The sequence below is a fragment of the Dasypus novemcinctus genome, chromosome 26 (assembly GCF_030445035.2).
Source record: "Dasypus novemcinctus isolate mDasNov1 chromosome 26, mDasNov1.1.hap2, whole genome shotgun sequence".
Taxonomy (NCBI): domain Eukaryota; kingdom Metazoa; phylum Chordata; class Mammalia; order Cingulata; family Dasypodidae; genus Dasypus; species Dasypus novemcinctus.
Genome location: NC_080698.1, coordinates 16,448,598 through 16,465,042, shown reverse-complemented (window position 1 = coordinate 16,465,042; position 16,445 = coordinate 16,448,598). Strand labels below are relative to the sequence as shown.

At 43.5% G+C, this 16,445-nt stretch overlaps 1 protein-coding gene across 20 annotated transcripts in view; it reads left to right on the top strand.

The window, feature by feature from the left end:
- ERC2 (ELKS/RAB6-interacting/CAST family member 2) overlaps nucleotides 1-16,445 on the top strand; it is a 999,838-nt gene that overhangs the window by 733,316 nt on the left and 250,077 nt on the right. The gene's annotated exons all lie outside the window — the stretch shown is intronic.

The window sequence follows — 16,445 nt, the reverse complement described above, 5'->3', positions numbered from 1 at the left end:
CTTGTAATTGCCTCTTTTACCCTTTCTGAACCTGCCATGGCATTGCACAATGGCTCCCTCCCTTCGTGGACTCTTTGGTTATTCTTTAAATATCCTTCGTAACTGTCCTACTCTCTTTTATGGAAAATTCTTCACATAGGGTAGGTGCTAAATCATATGTAACAAAAGCCTAAATAAGCAGTTCTTTCCTTTGTTAGCACTTATGGAAACTATAGCTTTGGCAGCAACTTCCACCCAGCTAAGTGCAAAGAACTAACTATTGCCAGATACCAAGAGACAAAGAGATGTTTCCCGGTTGTCTTTATGTGGAGAGTGCTTGAAAGACAATTAAAAACCAAGGAAGATTTCAGCCACATTACTGTGATCTGTGTGGATTTATTATATTGAGTGGAATCCAGAAAAAAATGTGGTAGGAAAGGGAATAGTAGACTGTAAAAAGTAAAGGATGAGGGAAGCTCTCCAAGGCAGTCATGTTAGAAGAGGTATTCAAAACAATGAATACGCCATCCTGAGGCTTTTTTATCTCCCGACATAATTTCCGAGTTCCAATGAAGTACTTCAAAGTCTCTCAGTGTCCTGCTCTTACAATTGCTGGCTTGGGCCCTGTGACCTCACCAGGCAGCCATTTTGTTTTGTTTTGTTTTGTTTTGTTTTGTTTTCCATACATTGGCGGCCAAATGAAGAAACCTGGCAAACTCTATAAAAACATTTGAAACTCTCTGTTTTTTAGAGAAGCTGGAGAAAAATGAACTTCTGTGGACTATCTGTAAGTATTAAACCTTCTGTAAAATGAATCACTTAGAGATTCCCTCTTAGAGATAAAGGGAAAATCACAAAGTTGGGGAAGAGAAATCAGAGTTGTTAAAGTAGAATACATGTATGACCCCATAAAGCAAAGGATTTTGCTTCTTTTTAAATGATCTCTGAGGATTTATTTCTCAAGGTTATGACCCATTTCTGTCTGATCAAAATGGACTGTACCTGCTTTAACAAGTATTCTTCCCTGCTCTCAAATGAAATCTTTCAGATTTAAGATAATATCCTAACCAATGTGAAGTTACTTTATTTTAATCTTTCTAATTTTAGGGCATGAAATAGTTAACCTGTGGTAGTCAGGGGCAAAAGACACAGGGGCGTCATGGAAGCCAAGCCAATGCTGTTTTGGGTATTTGACAACTAGCCTATGTCTTATTGTCCCGTCTCTAAATTAGTACCCACGGCTTCCAAAACTGGGAATGTGTTTTTGGAGGTCATCACATTTTTAACTGAAGAGGCCAGTAATGAGGCCTTGTCACCCAAGATGCCTGTTTTTACTGTATTCTCAAGCATGGGCATTCTCCAACTTTATAAAGCCCAAGTGATAGGCACATGGAAAGCATGCCGTCGATCTTTGAATTTCGCTTTTAAATAATATTGGTATTTTAAAATGACATCAGCAAAAAAATTTTTTTTTATTCTAGGGGAAAGGGCAGAATAATTCACCACATAAATTCTGCATTTCTAATTATTTGATATTGAATCAGCCCAACACTAGTAAACATAACAGTAATAGGGAGACTGTCAGATTAAGAAAAACAGTGTTTATTTATACAATGGTTTTTTTAAAAAAATGTAATCTAGGCATCAAGCTACATGCTTACCTGGAATTATCTCTGTTAGTCCTTACCTTAGACCTGTGATCTGGGTGCTATAAATATTTGCTTCTTATTAACCATGGGGAAACTGAGGCCCAGACCAATTATTCATCCAGGGAGGGGCCAAGTTGGCATTTGAACCCAGGTGTCAGCCAGCACAGCACAGCACCTACTCTGTTCTATTCTTCATGCTTCTGCTATGCAAAATGCAGGTATTTGTGAAAACATAGATCCTTCATTTCAAACTTTGGTGCATATCCATGGCATCCCTCCAGGTGACATTTGATTAGGATTATTTGAAATGTGGCCCTCAGCCTGGCACACTTTCGGGTACAATGCCAGGGATGGGCCACATTTTATAGCCTCTGTTGCAACTGGCCATACCAGCCAGCAGCTTCTGGCTTTGGAGTTTGAGAGCCTGAGAAGTGAACTCTGGCTCTGCCATTTACTATCTACTGAACCTCACCTTACCCTTTTGGAAACTTTACCCCACCTCATAGGGTTGGAGTGAGGATTAAATGAGAAAACAGGAGAAAACAGTTAACCTAGTGCTCACTAAATGGCGGCATTTACTATTGTTGTTACTGTGGTCACAATGGCACAATATGCAATATTTTAGCTGTCTTAGGAGCATCATCCTGTCATGTTAACATACATGACATCTGTCTTTCATTATATTTACTGGGTGTCAGCAATATATACAATAGCATAAGAATAGCTGTGGACAGATTAGAACTATAGAAGAGAGCTGATGGGCTAGTTGGGAGGATGGAATTCAGCAATGAAATGTGGAGTCCCACTTGGGTTTTGCACTCAAGCTCCTGGTACACAGTAGGCGCTTTTATTTAGAGTGAACAAAAAAGAAACAAACAAACCTGGTGAATATTATTCAGAGATTCTGTGAAGGTTTCCAATTAGAAAAGGGACTTGATCTGATTAGCATCTTCAGAAGATGGTCCTGGCTGCTGTGTGTGAAGGGAGAAGGGAAGCTTGGAGAGGGCATGAGTGTAAGAGTCTGTGTTATTTTATCAGAGGTCTCTCCTGAACACCCTGTTCATAATAATAACTCCATCCTCGTCAACCCCCCAATTCCATTTCCCCTGATGCTTTGTTTGTTTTTGTTTTACTGCTGTGTTCCTAGCACCTATAGTAGTCCCTGGCACACATTAGGGATTCAATATTTGCTGAATAAATGGATAAAAATAGGATAGCCAATCAGGAACTTATCAGGCTGTGACTTGAGAGGTGATGGCAGCCTACCTTATGGAAATGGAGAGAAGGGTGCTGATTCAGGAGCAAACGGAGTGAATCTGGTGGGTAAGAAAGAGAATTCAAAGGTTTCTGGTCTGATTAAATGTTCAGATGATGGTGCCTTTTGCTGAAATACAAAAGAATGCAGGGGTGGGGTGGGGGGAATGAAGATGTGGGGAGTTGGGATAAACAACTAAACCAATGGGACTGAGTAACAAAGCACACAGGAAAATACTGGTGTCATCCCGTAGGTAAAACCCCAGACACATGCAAAACTTCCTCCATGGGCTGCCTCTCCTAGAAAGATGGAAAGTCAAGGAATCCCAGCTGATGTGTGAGAAGGCCTTAAAATTACCAATGAATGTCCAAGTGCACAGTGGGGGCCACTATAGGATACCTCTCTCTGATAGTCCAGGGACATCTGTGTTGTACAGCCTGAGCATAGAGGGCTGGTGAGATGTCCCCTAGGGCTCCTTCTGTCCCTACATCTCAGCCTTTCCCATCTTACAGGACAACCGTGTGGAAATAAATACAGCTGCTTTTCCACTCTGGTCCTTCATACTTTGCATGCCTCTTCCTTTCTATATAAGGACTACTTTGTCTCCTCAGACTTTCTGGGAGAAGAGGCATGACAAAAGTAATGTTTAAAAATTAAATGAGTGCATTATATGAACTTGAAAATTCACAGACAACAAATGGCTCTTCCCCCAGACTTCCATTAGGGTCATCTGAGCACATCCGGGAATGTCTCCCAAGCACATACTCAGGAGAGTGGGACTGGGGGGAGGGTCTGTGGTTTTAGGATGTAGAGTCTCACTCCCTCCCAAGTCAGTGTGTCTTCTGCCAACAGTTCAAGTGTTGCTTTTGGTCTCACATGAAGGACTCTGGAAGATGTCCAAGGGCAAGTCTAAACTGGAAACACTGATGAATATGGGATGTCCTCTGCAAAATGTCATGGCCCTGGACATCGCTCCCTGGGCTCTATACTGGCTGCCTCAGCGTTATTTTGAGTGTTGACAGAGCCGTCAGCACAGCAAAGTCAGACTTCCTTGTCGAAGGTCTCACACAAAGTCTTTGGCAAGAGCCCAAAACAACATCCGCGACAGAGGGCCCCAGTACGTTGGGTGACATACCACAAGCTGAGCCCCCGGACTTCACCAGTGGCTTCTTTCAAAGGCCTGTGTTGTTGTTCTGCACTTAGCATGCTTTAGCAGATAGTGATGTGGAAAGGTTTGAAAACGCTGAGATTTTCTTGGTGTATTGCTTACTGGACACAAAACACAGGACTACAGAACAAGATGCTCCTGTTCCTGGAAGGAAATATTTGCCATAGAGTTTGTTTGTGGTTGGGAGCATGGCAGATTTGGTTGTATTTGAATCCAGGACTTGCCACCTGTGATCTTGGGCAAAAGGTGCATCGATAAAATGGATACTGGCATATACCACATGGTAGTAGATTGTTGGGAATAGGAAATTAAATAATACACATAAAACACTCATTTCCACAAAAAGACTGGCACATAGGCACTCATTAAATAGTAACTGTTATGACCAAAATAATCTCTTATCTGTTGTGTTATTTATATTCTTATACTGTATTCCTTTAATTCTAATATTCCTATTTTAGTATTTATAAAGTTGGAACTCATAATTGATTTTTAATTTTTTATTAGAAAAGTTGTAGGTTTACAGAACAATCTTGCATAAAATACAGGATTCTCCTATACTGTCTATTATTAACACCTTGTATTGGATTGGTACCTTTGTTATAATTGATGAAAATACATTGTTATGGTTGTACTATTAACTATAGTCTGTGATTTAACTTAAGGTCATTGTTTGTGTAATGACAGTTTCATCTAACATTTCTGCCTTTTAACCGTGCTAAGCTATGTTTTATGCACTTATTATGAATGGCAACTTTCTCATTATCATTTTGAATTGGTAGTGCAGATTATAGGAGAGCTGGTTAGTTTTTTTAACCTGTCACCTTTCTGAATTATTTTATTAGTTCAAGTAGGTTTTCAGTTGACTTTTGTGCTTTCTGAAGAGATGGTCATCTAATCTGTAAATAATCACAATTGGGCTTTTAGATAACTATTTTTTTTTTCTTTTCTTGTTGCTTTAGTTACAATATCCAGAACAATGCTAAATACTAATGTTTATGGTGGGTATCCTTGACTTGCTCCTGGTTTTCATAGGAATGTTGCCAGTAGTTCACCACTATTATGTTTACTTGTCATGCTTCTTTGCTAAAAGAGTATGTTCTTAATCTTAGTTTCCTGTGATTTTTATCAGGAATTGTTGACTTTTTATCCATGCTCTTAAGTATTTTTCTAAATCAGTAGTTCTCAAACAGAGATATGCATAAGAACTACCCAAAAAGCATTTTAAAAATATATATTAGGGCTTGCTCTGGATACTGCAACAAAATTTGCTGCAGTAGAATCAGTCCTATGATTCTGATGTGTACCCCTGATTTAGAAGCATTTATTTGGATGGTCACATATATATTTGTCTATCTTGACTTAATGTGATGAGTTATATTATGGAATTCCTAATGTTGAATGAACCATCCTTATTCTCCTTACATAAGCCCCACTTGGCCATGGTATATTATTATTTTTTAATGTGCTACTGGATTTTCTTTGTGAAATGTATGGCTTATGGTTTTACATCCTAGTCACAAGTGGAATTATGCCTACAATTTCTTATTTTATCCAAACTCTGGCAGCCTTGAAAATTAAATTGTGAAGCAAACTATATTCTCAGGACTCATTAAGAGACAGAAAAATAAATGAAAAATAAAGTCTCTTCTTAAATGTGTGAGTGTACTCTTCTGTTGAGTGGTTCAAACTCAGAGCCATTTTTGGAGATAATTATCTGGCAACATTTTCAATTTTCATGATTTTTGGCTTTTTGAATCTTAGCTTGTCAATCAATTTTATTATTTTCCTAAACTATTATCCATTTCATGCACATATATTTATCTGTTGTCTTCATTAATTCTTTTTTTTTTAAGATTTATTTATTCATTTCTCTCCCCTTCCCTCCCCCCCCCCACCTCAGTTGTCTGTTCTCGTGTCTATTTGCTGCATCTTCTCCTTTGTCTGTTTCTGTTGTTGTCAGCGGCACGGGTATCTGTGTTTCTTTTTGTTGCGTCATCTTGTTGTGTCAACTCTCCATGGGGGCGGCGCCATTCTTAGGCAGGCTGCACATTCTTTCACGCTGGTCAGCTCTCCTTATGGGGCGCACTCCTTGCGCGTGGGGCTCCCCTACGCGGGGGACACTCCTGCGTGGCACGGCACTCCTTGTGTGCATCAGCACTGAGTGTGGGCCAGCTCCACACGAGTCAAGGAGGCCTGGGGTTTGAACCGCGGACCTCCCATGTGGTAGACGGACGCCCTAACCACTGGGCCAAGTCTGCTTCCCTTCATTCATTCTTTAGCTTTACTTTCTCTTGCCTGTTGGTCATTTTGTAATTATTTATTAATGTTTTATTTATCCCCCACCTTTTGTTTTTTACTTTACTTTTCATTTTCCTTATTATTGGTGTAAATGAACATTTTTTCTCTCAATCATTTTTATGCCTCTCATCAGTGGTTTGTTCATGTTCCTGATGGGCAGTTGAGCTTTTCTTATTAATGTGTCATATTATCAACGCGAATTCTTCATCTGAAGCATGCTGCCCTGATTGTTACTTGCTATGGCTTGGGTTATGTGGGGTCTTTTGGTGTTATTTGTTTTGAGTTATTATGGTAGTTGTTTGGTTTTGCCGTGCAGAATTGTTACAATTACGTATGTCTGTTTTGTCCTTGGTGGTGTCTGGGTTTCAATTCTTTTGAAAGGTCCCCCCAGTGCCAAGATTTTAAAAATAAAATTGAGAAATAAAATAACCTGGGCTTTAGGTCTAGCATAGCCCATGAAGCACAGGGGGCATTTAACAATTATTTCTTCTCCACCTCATCATCATTCCCCTTCTTTTCCTCCTTCTTCTCACCATCACCACTCTGAACCAAATTTCCAGAAGAATTTATTTTCTCTGCGTTATCACCATCAGTAGCCATCTTAGGATTTAAGGAATGTTGTACTTGACTAATCTTGCGTGCATATACACATGCAAACATATTTATTTAGTTATGCCTTAGGATTACACACTAATGTGTACTAGTTTAATGAAATCCCTTTGTGAAAACTTTAAATATGTTTTTTTCTTTTCTTCACAAATATTTGGATTTATTTCTTTGAAAGAGGCTCATATTTCCCATCAGTAAGCATTAATAATCTCACCTAATCAGATGTGAAACACCATCAAGGAAATTTCCTATGCCCTGACGGTTTTGTTTCTCTTAAAAATAAAAATAAATAAACCCCACAAAAGTTATTTTAAAAATGTTGCCTCATATAGGAAATAGTCAATTATGTCACATTTCACCATGATAAACAGTACACTAAATGGGCATAGTATTCTGAAATTCACATGTGGAAGAAAGCCACACAAGTGTAAAAAGTAAAATTTATATACAGGATTAAGGGTAAAAGTGTATGTTACAACATGTTTGCCTGATAGTGTATAATTGCTGAGCATTATTTGTCGGTTAAGGGGATCAGCTAAAGCCCGGTGTATAAAAATTCATGCCAGGAGGAAATTTACTATAAATCAAAGTCTAGATTACTCCATAACATTACGTCTTCAAGTTGTAAATTAACTTGCACAAATTTGGCTTTCTGGGTAATGAGCCACATTTCCAGTAGAGCTGGAGACCTACCATTAATAAATTTAGATTAGACTCAAAGCCTCGATTTCCCTCCCTTCTGCCATTCTGGGTGGGTGCCTGTGCCCGCTTAGCTGCTGGACTTCCATCCAGAGATGGCCCTGCAGCCAAGGACCGGAAGGTCAGTCCCAGGGTGTGGCGTAAGGACACCCATCGTTACGCCTGTCTGTAGAGCACCCATGAAATTACAGTTTCACTGTGAACACAGCTGCAGCTGTTTCCTGCTCTAGCTGGGTCCAGTTCTGCCTTCCAGCAGGCAGGCCTGCAGATGCCACACTGAAGCCCCGTGTCCTCAGTGCTAAGTGGCCATCCTCTTCCAGGTCATGGAACGTTGACAGCAGATGTGAGCCAAAGGGTGCCAAGTACTTCTGCCTGGCAGGGTCCCCTGTCCCTGTGGAGAAAGCACATGTTCCTTTATAAGAAGCTGCATACTGCTGCTGCTGCTTTAATATGTCTTTACATGTCCTTGAGGTAAGAGGGGGACAGAGAGGAGGGAGACTAGCCCTTTAAGCTAGAGGTAAATCACAGCAAGACAGTTCCAGAAAAGATGGGGCTAAGGAAGTCTTAAATATGCACAATGTTTCTTCAAGCTCCACCAGCCAAATGGAATCACATCCACAGTAAAATTCCTACTGTACTAACGCTAAAGCTAAAGCCAATGCTCCTTCCAGCTATAGTGCGAATATCTAACATTTGTGTGTATTTGCTCTACATCAGATACTGTGTTATCATTCTGCTTGTGGTTTCTCATTTTCTTCTTCCAGCTGTCCTATGGTATGGGTATAATGAGGAGTCTAAGAGAGAGTTTCAGTCCAAGCTCACCAGCTCTAGCTCATAATCTCTGGGATTATTGACTACTGGAGCCAGTATTTACACCAGGTCTGACTGGCCATTGAATGGCTTGCCCTTTAGCCAGCCCCTTCTACCCCTCCAGGAGGCACGTCGGTGATGTGTGCCTGTTTTTTCATGTACAGCAGAACTGTCTGCTCATAGGTGCCCCCGCTTTTACAACTCCGCGTGGATGTTCCCAGTGAACCTGCTTTGGTCCCATTGCACTTGCTCGTGGCTTCTGTCCTCCACCACTGAGACAGTGGCCACCTTCTCTCCCTAAGCCTATTCCACCCTCAGTCCCACTTTGTGCCTGAGGAAGTACAGCAACTATTTCCTTGTTCCTCAGTCCTCTCCATGACAACCTCTCCCTCAGTTTTTTCCCCTATCCTCTCCTCATGGGGCACAGATAGGCCTGCTCCTGTCATTTCCAGGGCCTAGGACAAGAGGATAATGGAAGGTCAGTTTGACTCCTGTGACCTTCTTGTAATTCCAGTTAATTTGGTTCATCAGTAAACTCAAAAATCTTTCCTATAAGCCATAAAATTTTAAAAAATATGTATGTATCCGTCAGTGTTCAGCGAGGCCCTCAGAGCAGAGGCCCTGGTCAGGGGCCCCTCTTGCCCAGCTCTGCCCCCCAAGGTGACTTCCTCATCCTCCCCCCTGCCCCACTGCTGTACAAGCCACGTGCCCATCTCTCCTCTGCAGGAAGACAGGTGAAAGATGTAAGTTATACTTGGTACCAGACTGCCCTGGGGAGGGAAAAGGGGCTACCCCTGCCTCACACAGAATAAAGCAGCTCATCTTGACACTGGGAGAGGCTGGCAAGGAAAAGTTGGACTGGGCTCTTACCTAATTGTCTACTGCTACAACTCTCATAGTTTAGAAAGGGCAAATATTTTCCTGATTACGTTTATCTGGTCAAGCCTGGGGAAGGCATTGTCTTTCTCCTTGCTCTCTCTGTCTCATCCTCTCTTTTATTCCTTCTCCCCTCCCCCCATCATCAGAGGGAAGAAGGAAAGAAGGAATAGCGCATTAAAGACAGAGAAGGCCTTTCCTCTGAAGTTCAGTGGCTTGAAAGCTGACTAAGGAGATTAAAGGCCAGGGAACCTATGTGGGAACTTTGGGTACAGCTGGATGCCTTCTTCAGCTGTGGAAAGGCTTCCAGAAGCTACAGATGCTCCCAAAATGTCCATCAAATTAAAATGTGTTTTCTGGTTAGACCTGGGAGTTAGAATCAGTGTTGGTGTAAGCAGTGGCCTATTACAATTTAAAATTTAATGACACAAGAATGCAAATTAGGCTTGGACATTTACTTTATGTCTCTAAAACTTGTAAAATGTGCTAGTCTCTTAAACATGTTAAGATAAATATTAGTAATTAGTTAATACTAATGGCTTATTATTTTGACAAAGGGCTTTCCTTATAAATGTGCAATAAAGCAAATTGACTAGACAGGCATATCAGGTCCCTCATGGTCAGCCAAGGCTGAGGACAGGCTGTCTAGGTCTCCCGCCTGGGCCAGGTGGCACTCTGCTTTTACCTGCTGGCTGTGCCCCAGACTGCAGGTGGAAGGCCTGGAGGACAGGAATGGCCTCCAAGGGTCTGGCCCCACAAAGCCAAAGCGGCAAAGCAGCAGGACATCACCCCCTGAAAACCACATCCACGGAAAACCACTGGGGCACCTGAGGGAGCAGGGCCGGGAGAACCAAACCACAGTAACAGGAGAGCGGAGGAAAAGGTGAACGCCACAGCATCGTAAAATTGATGTAAGACCACAGGGGCGCAGAGTCCCTGAGTGCTTTGTCATCCTGCTCCAAGCCACAGCGTGGGGAATGTTATTTCCCCAATGTTTAACTGCATGCTGGGCTCTGAGCTTGGGCTGTGGAATTCATCTGGACTTGCTAGAAGAACCAATGTTGACACAAAGCCTCATTGCATGAGCTCCCGTGGGCTTTCTTCCCAACCCTGCTAGGTGGTTCTGGGACTACTGGGGACTTTGCGGTTATGTCCCATTGTCTTCTCTTTCCCTAAAGTAAGGACGGTGTTTCACCCAGCCTGGTTTAAGACCATGTGTATAAGATTAAAAGTGTGTTAAATGTGGGTGATCCATGTCTCAAACGGCTGTGGGGTTAATTACTGCTCTGAACTTAAACTGGGCAGCCAGAAGGATGTTTTCTGAAAAGATTATGATTATGGGTCTTCTGGTTAGAATGCTTTGGGCAACAGGCAGGGGTAGCAACCCAAAGTGGGTAGGGGGGAGACTAAAATGACAAGAATTGAAAATTGGATAAGTATAGACACAAATGCTGTCTCCTTTCCCTCTGTAATTCCCACTCCTTTTAGTATATCCTGGGTGTTCAGTGAACTGAAAAATACAGTTAAAGTTTTTCCCTATGTACTTTCAAGAAGCCCAGGACACTTTGAACCAAAATTGCTTTTCCCAGGAGCACCTGTCAGCACTTTGATTTTTTTTTTTAATTGAAACAGGAGCACTGGGCCACATTCTTTTATTCATTGGATAACTATTGACTGAAGGCCTACTTTGTGCTAGGCCCTCTTTGTGTCATGCTGGGAATACAGTGACCAAGACAAACATCCCTGCCCTCATGGGACTGATGTTCTAGAAGGGGAGAAAGAGAATCAACAAGCCAAGTAAGATGCATGTTAGGTTGACCCATATGAAATTGTGATTTTTGTAGGTCAAAGAAGTTTGAAAGTTGACAATTTTGTATGGTTCAACTTAGCAGACAGTATTTTTTTTTTTAATTTCTTTCCCCCCTCCCCCAGTTGTCTGCTCTCTGTGTCCATTCGCTGCATGCTCTTCTGTGACCACTTCTATCCTAATCAGCAGCACCAGGAATCTGTGTTCCTCTCTGTTGCATCAGCTCTCTGTGTGTGCGGCGCCATTCTTGGGCAGGCTGCACTTTCATTCGCGCTGGGCAGCTCTCCTTATGGGGCGCACTCCTTGCACATGGGGCTACCCTATGCGGGGGACACCCCTGTGTGGTACTGCACTCCTTGCGCGCATCAGCACTGCGCATGGGCCAGCTCCACACAGGTCAAGGAGGCTTGGGGTTTGAACCACGGACCTCCCATGTGGTAGGCGGACGCCCTAACCACTGGGCCAAATCTGCTTCCCCAGATAGTATTTTGATTGTGATAAGTGTTGAGGAAAAAAGTTAAGAAAGGGAACATGAGCTGTTGAGGTTGGGGATTGTTAGATAAGGAGAGACTTCTCAGAGAAGGTGAGATTTGAACAAAGGGTGCAGGGAGTGAGCCAGCCAAGGACCGCCTGGGGAACTCCAGAGCATTCTAGGCAGGGGGGACAGCAAATGCAAAGATCCTGTGGTGGGTCTGGGGGACCAGGGTGGTAGGAAGAGTGAGTCCAGTCCTGCAGGACTCATGGCCGTTAGGATGACTTTTGCTCAACAGATTAAGATGGGGGGCCCTTTGGGAAGATTCTGAACAGAGATGTGAATTGTTCCAATGTGGCGTTTTAACAGAATCCTTGGCCGCTGTGTTGAGGAAAGGCTCCAGGAGGAAAGGCAGAGCAGGGAGGCCCGTTAGGAGGTCACTGCAGTAATCTAGGCAAGACAAGATGGCAGGCCAGTCCAGGTGGGGGCAGTGGGGCAGTGTGCAGTGGTTCACTTCTGGGTGTGCTTTGTAGGGGCGAGAGGGGAGGGGAAGCTCATTAGGTAAAGTTGACACTAAGGCTCTGGGCAAAGGGAAGAACTGAAGTTCCCTTAACTGAGATGAGAGTGACTATTGCAGGACTCATACCATCTTGGCAGATTTTCCAATTCTGCATGGTGGGCGCAGTTCTGAAGAGTGAAAAGTACATAAGGGAGGGGAAGGAAGGGCACTAGCCTTCAAACACCTTTTCAAAATCATAATAAATAGTAAATCTAAGAGTTATTGACCATATACTGTATAGTTAGAGCACCTTAATAAGCTTTGAGTGTGGATTTTCTTATTTAATACTCATGACCACCTTACCGATGGTTGATGAACCCCACAAGCATGAAGCCTTGGAGTTGCTCATGGGAAACTTATCAATTATTTCACCTCCTGAGAGGGTGGCTATTTGGGAGGCTCACCACTGGGTCAGAGAAAAAGACAAGAAACAGTTGGGGCTTCTGAGAAAACTGGTAACTAGAGGCCTGCAGGTGAGAGCTTGCCTGGCCAGGCCAATTGTGGAGCAGGATGGGTATCACAGGAGTCACAGGCTCTCAGTGCAACAGGAAGGAGAGACCTACTGTCCTAACAGAGGGTCAAGGGGGAGGACAGTGGTTAGATGGAAACAGGCGACTGCCCACTGCATTAGGTGGCTCATGTTCTGTGCCTACACAAACGGTCAGCCTATGAGGGTTTGCACCACAGCATTCAATCAGGCTGAAGACAGGGGAGAAAGGTCTGGAGTTCAGGGGCCTAGGTAGCCTGGGGCCCAGAGTGTGGCTCAGTCACAGCATTTGATAATCAAATCATCTCAGTTAATCTGTTTGCTTTTCTGAAAATTTGGTCCTAATTACTTCTGAAAGAAGGCATTCCTGCAGCCATCCCAGGTAGTAGAAAAACTCAGGATACAGATGCCATAGAAGTGAAAGTACTGAGGATAGAAGAGCATGTTTGAACTGTGCAAAAGGTCCAAAAATTATACACATACCAGGCTTTAAAGAGAAATGCATCATAATGCTCTAGTTGGTTGTGATTTTTCTTTTATCCTTTCCACTTGTTTTCATGTACTTTTTCTACCATCAACAAGTATTGAGAGAGATTAAAAGCATGGGCTTTGGAGACAAACAGACCTGGGTCCTAGTCTCACTTATTTACTGACTGCGTAACACTGCGTAGTAGTCACAGTTCTCTAGGGAAACAGAACCGACAGGAGAGATCTGTAAATAGTATGAGATTTTATAACATTGTCTCATGCAAACATGGGTATGTACAAGTCCAAATTCCCCAGGGCTCTGATGAAGGCCCTTGATGAGTTCCCCAGGAGATGCTGGCTGCATCTGAAGTAGAGATGGAAATTCTCTCTGAATGCTGAAATCACTTCCCCTTTTAAGACCTTCAACTGATTGGATGAGACATCACTCATTACTGATGGCAAGCTCCTCAGTTGATTGAAGATGTAACCAGCCACCTATGCAGTCACCGAGGACTAAAGTCCATGAAATGCCCTTGTGTTACAATTAGCCCAATTCTTGCTTGACCAAACAACTGGGCACCATTACCTAGCTGTATTTCTCCTCCACATGTTTTCTTCACTCAAGGATCCACATTGAAGGAGCAGCCTCTGTTTTGGAACATGACGTTTTCATAGCATAGGGAAAAGAATTGGTGAAAGCACCCAGTGGCTCTCAAAGCTCCCGCTTCCAGCAGGCATGCATCACTTTCTCTCACATATCATTGGCCAAAGCAGATCACATGGGCAAGGCTGACAATGGAATAGTGGCGTATACTCTTCCTATAGGAAGGCCCTGCAAATAACCTGCAATGAAAGGGGATATCAACTCCTCTTACAGAGAAGTAAAGAGTAAATAATTAGGAATGATAGAATGGTCTACCACAAGACCTGCCTGGTCCTCTTCCTTTCATTCATTCACCTGCTATTCCAGAGTTTCCTTCAGTTTTTGGTAGAGTTATCATCTAAAATCCATGGCACATTGACTATAGTTTTCCTTAGAATTAGGCATGACTCTCTGTGGTTTGTGGGCTGAACAGTCAGTCCTTTAGCATGGCTCACAGGCCTTTCATAATTTGGCCCTATGTATTGGTTTGAACCAAATGAAATGACTGATATTCAGCTATTTTTAATCTGCAAACAAGCAGATACATTTGTAATCTTTTATCTACCAAGAGCTGTAGCCCAGACTATCCAACATTGTCTCAATACACTCTGTAATTTCAACCTGCAGACCTTTGCTTCTGCTGCTACCAGACTACTGTGAACAAGTCAAAAAGGTTCACTGTGACCCTAGAGCTCAGCTGCCTCAGCCACATTAGAGCTGGCAGATTTGGCAGCAATGGAAGGCCCTAGTGATTTGGAAGTTGGCACCTGTAGCTAAAATTCAAAGCCTTCCAATACATTTTATAAATACTATGTGCCATTTGATTATATAGTTTATCTGTATGTATTTAATTAGCACCTCTCTGCTAATTCCCCTCCCCCCCAAGAAAACAAACAGACATCAAGTCCCTAAACTCCATGGAGGCAGCAGACCTTTGCCTGGCTTTGCTCACTGTTTTATCTCTGATGCCCAGCTCAGGGCCTGGCACACAGAAGTCCTCAATCAACGTTTGTTGACTGGATGAATGGCGGGATCAATGAAGCCTGCCTAACCCCAAGCTCCTGTGACCCAATCAGCATAGGCGTCAGGATGAACCTGAAAGGAGGGGGTTACTGTGGCCCAGGACAGTGACCTCCTGTTCCGGGGAGTGGAGGTAGAAAAGCAAAGGAGGGGGATGACAGGCTTTCTAGCAGCACTTTCTCCCAGACTTTGGAATTTTATGGAGTGAATTCTGGGTTACAGGGGCGGGAGACTTGGCCCAGTTGTTAGGGCGTCTGTCTACTACATGAGAGGTTCGTGGTTCAAATCCTGGGTCTCCTTGACCCGTGTGGAGCTGGCCCGTGCGCAGTGCTGATGCGGGCAAGGAGTGCCATGCCATGCAGGGGTGTCCCCCATGTAGGGGAGCCCCACGCGCGAGGAGTGCGCCCCATAAGGAGAGCTGCCCAGCACGAAAGAAAGTACAGCCTGCCCAGGAATGGCGCCGCACACACGAAGAGCTGACACAACAAGATGACGCAACAAAAAGAAACACAGATTCCCATGCCACTGACAACAACGGAAGTGGACAAAAGAAAAAGACGCAGCAAATAGACACAGAGAACAGACAACCGGGGAGGGGGGAGAAATAAATAAATAAATAAAAATTAAAAAAACTAAAAAAATAAAAATTCTGGGTTACAGTCCCACTTCTGCACATAGCCAAATCCCAGGTGTCTCCAAGAGAGCTGTCAATGTTTCCCGATTGGTGGCAGATGTAAGAGGGGGCCAGAGCATGAGTGTTCTCACCCAAGGTGCCCGCCTGTGGGTTCTCATCCCATCCCTCAAGCTCCCTCAAGCTCAGTGTCTCTGGGTCAGCTGCAGTCTGGTTCTCTTTCCATCCACCTGAAGGGCCAATTCTGCACAGGCCTCCTGGAGTCATTTCCAAGGCTGGACAGAAGAGCTCTCCTACTGTTGCTGGACTCAAGATCATCCACCTGAAAACTCATACTGCCATTCCCCTTTTATTTTGTTTGGGACTTTTCCCCTTCTCTTGGAGAGAGAGCCAAGACGCATGTTCTGTCCTTTAAATGGGGCAGATGCCCTCTTTCCAAACTGGCAGCTTTCTTTCTGTTGCCAGCCCTCGGTGACAGCAGTGATCCTGGTGATCTGCTGTGATTTGGTGCTGCTGTGTCTGCTCTGGACTTGGAAGTGGCCACTGCCTCCTGGCAGGCCTCGGCCGTAGATGTACACACTTCCCTTAGCATTCCAGGATGTGGTGCCTGGGCGCATTGTGCTGAGCTGAGTCCTTTACCCAATTCTCCCCTCCATTTGTAGTCTAGCCTTGATCCAATTCATTAAATGACCACATCCTATTCTATTGGCATCTCGCCCTGCGTTCTATTAATTTTTTTTCCCTGAAATTGGTGAAGAGTAAGACAGAGGCAGTGGTGTCAATCATTTTTTTTTCAGCAAAATGTGCTGAAGCCAAACTCACCTGAACAGACAGAGAATGGAAGCTCTACAGACACGGGCTAGATTTCCCAGGCTTTTTTAGTCTAGTCTGTAGCCCCTCTCTTTAGAGACAGCCTTTGCAGTGTTTTGTATTAATACGATATCTGCATGATGTAATAGCCCCAGTGACAGCTGCTCCCTAAACCTTAGGGAAAAAACTCTCAAGTAACAAC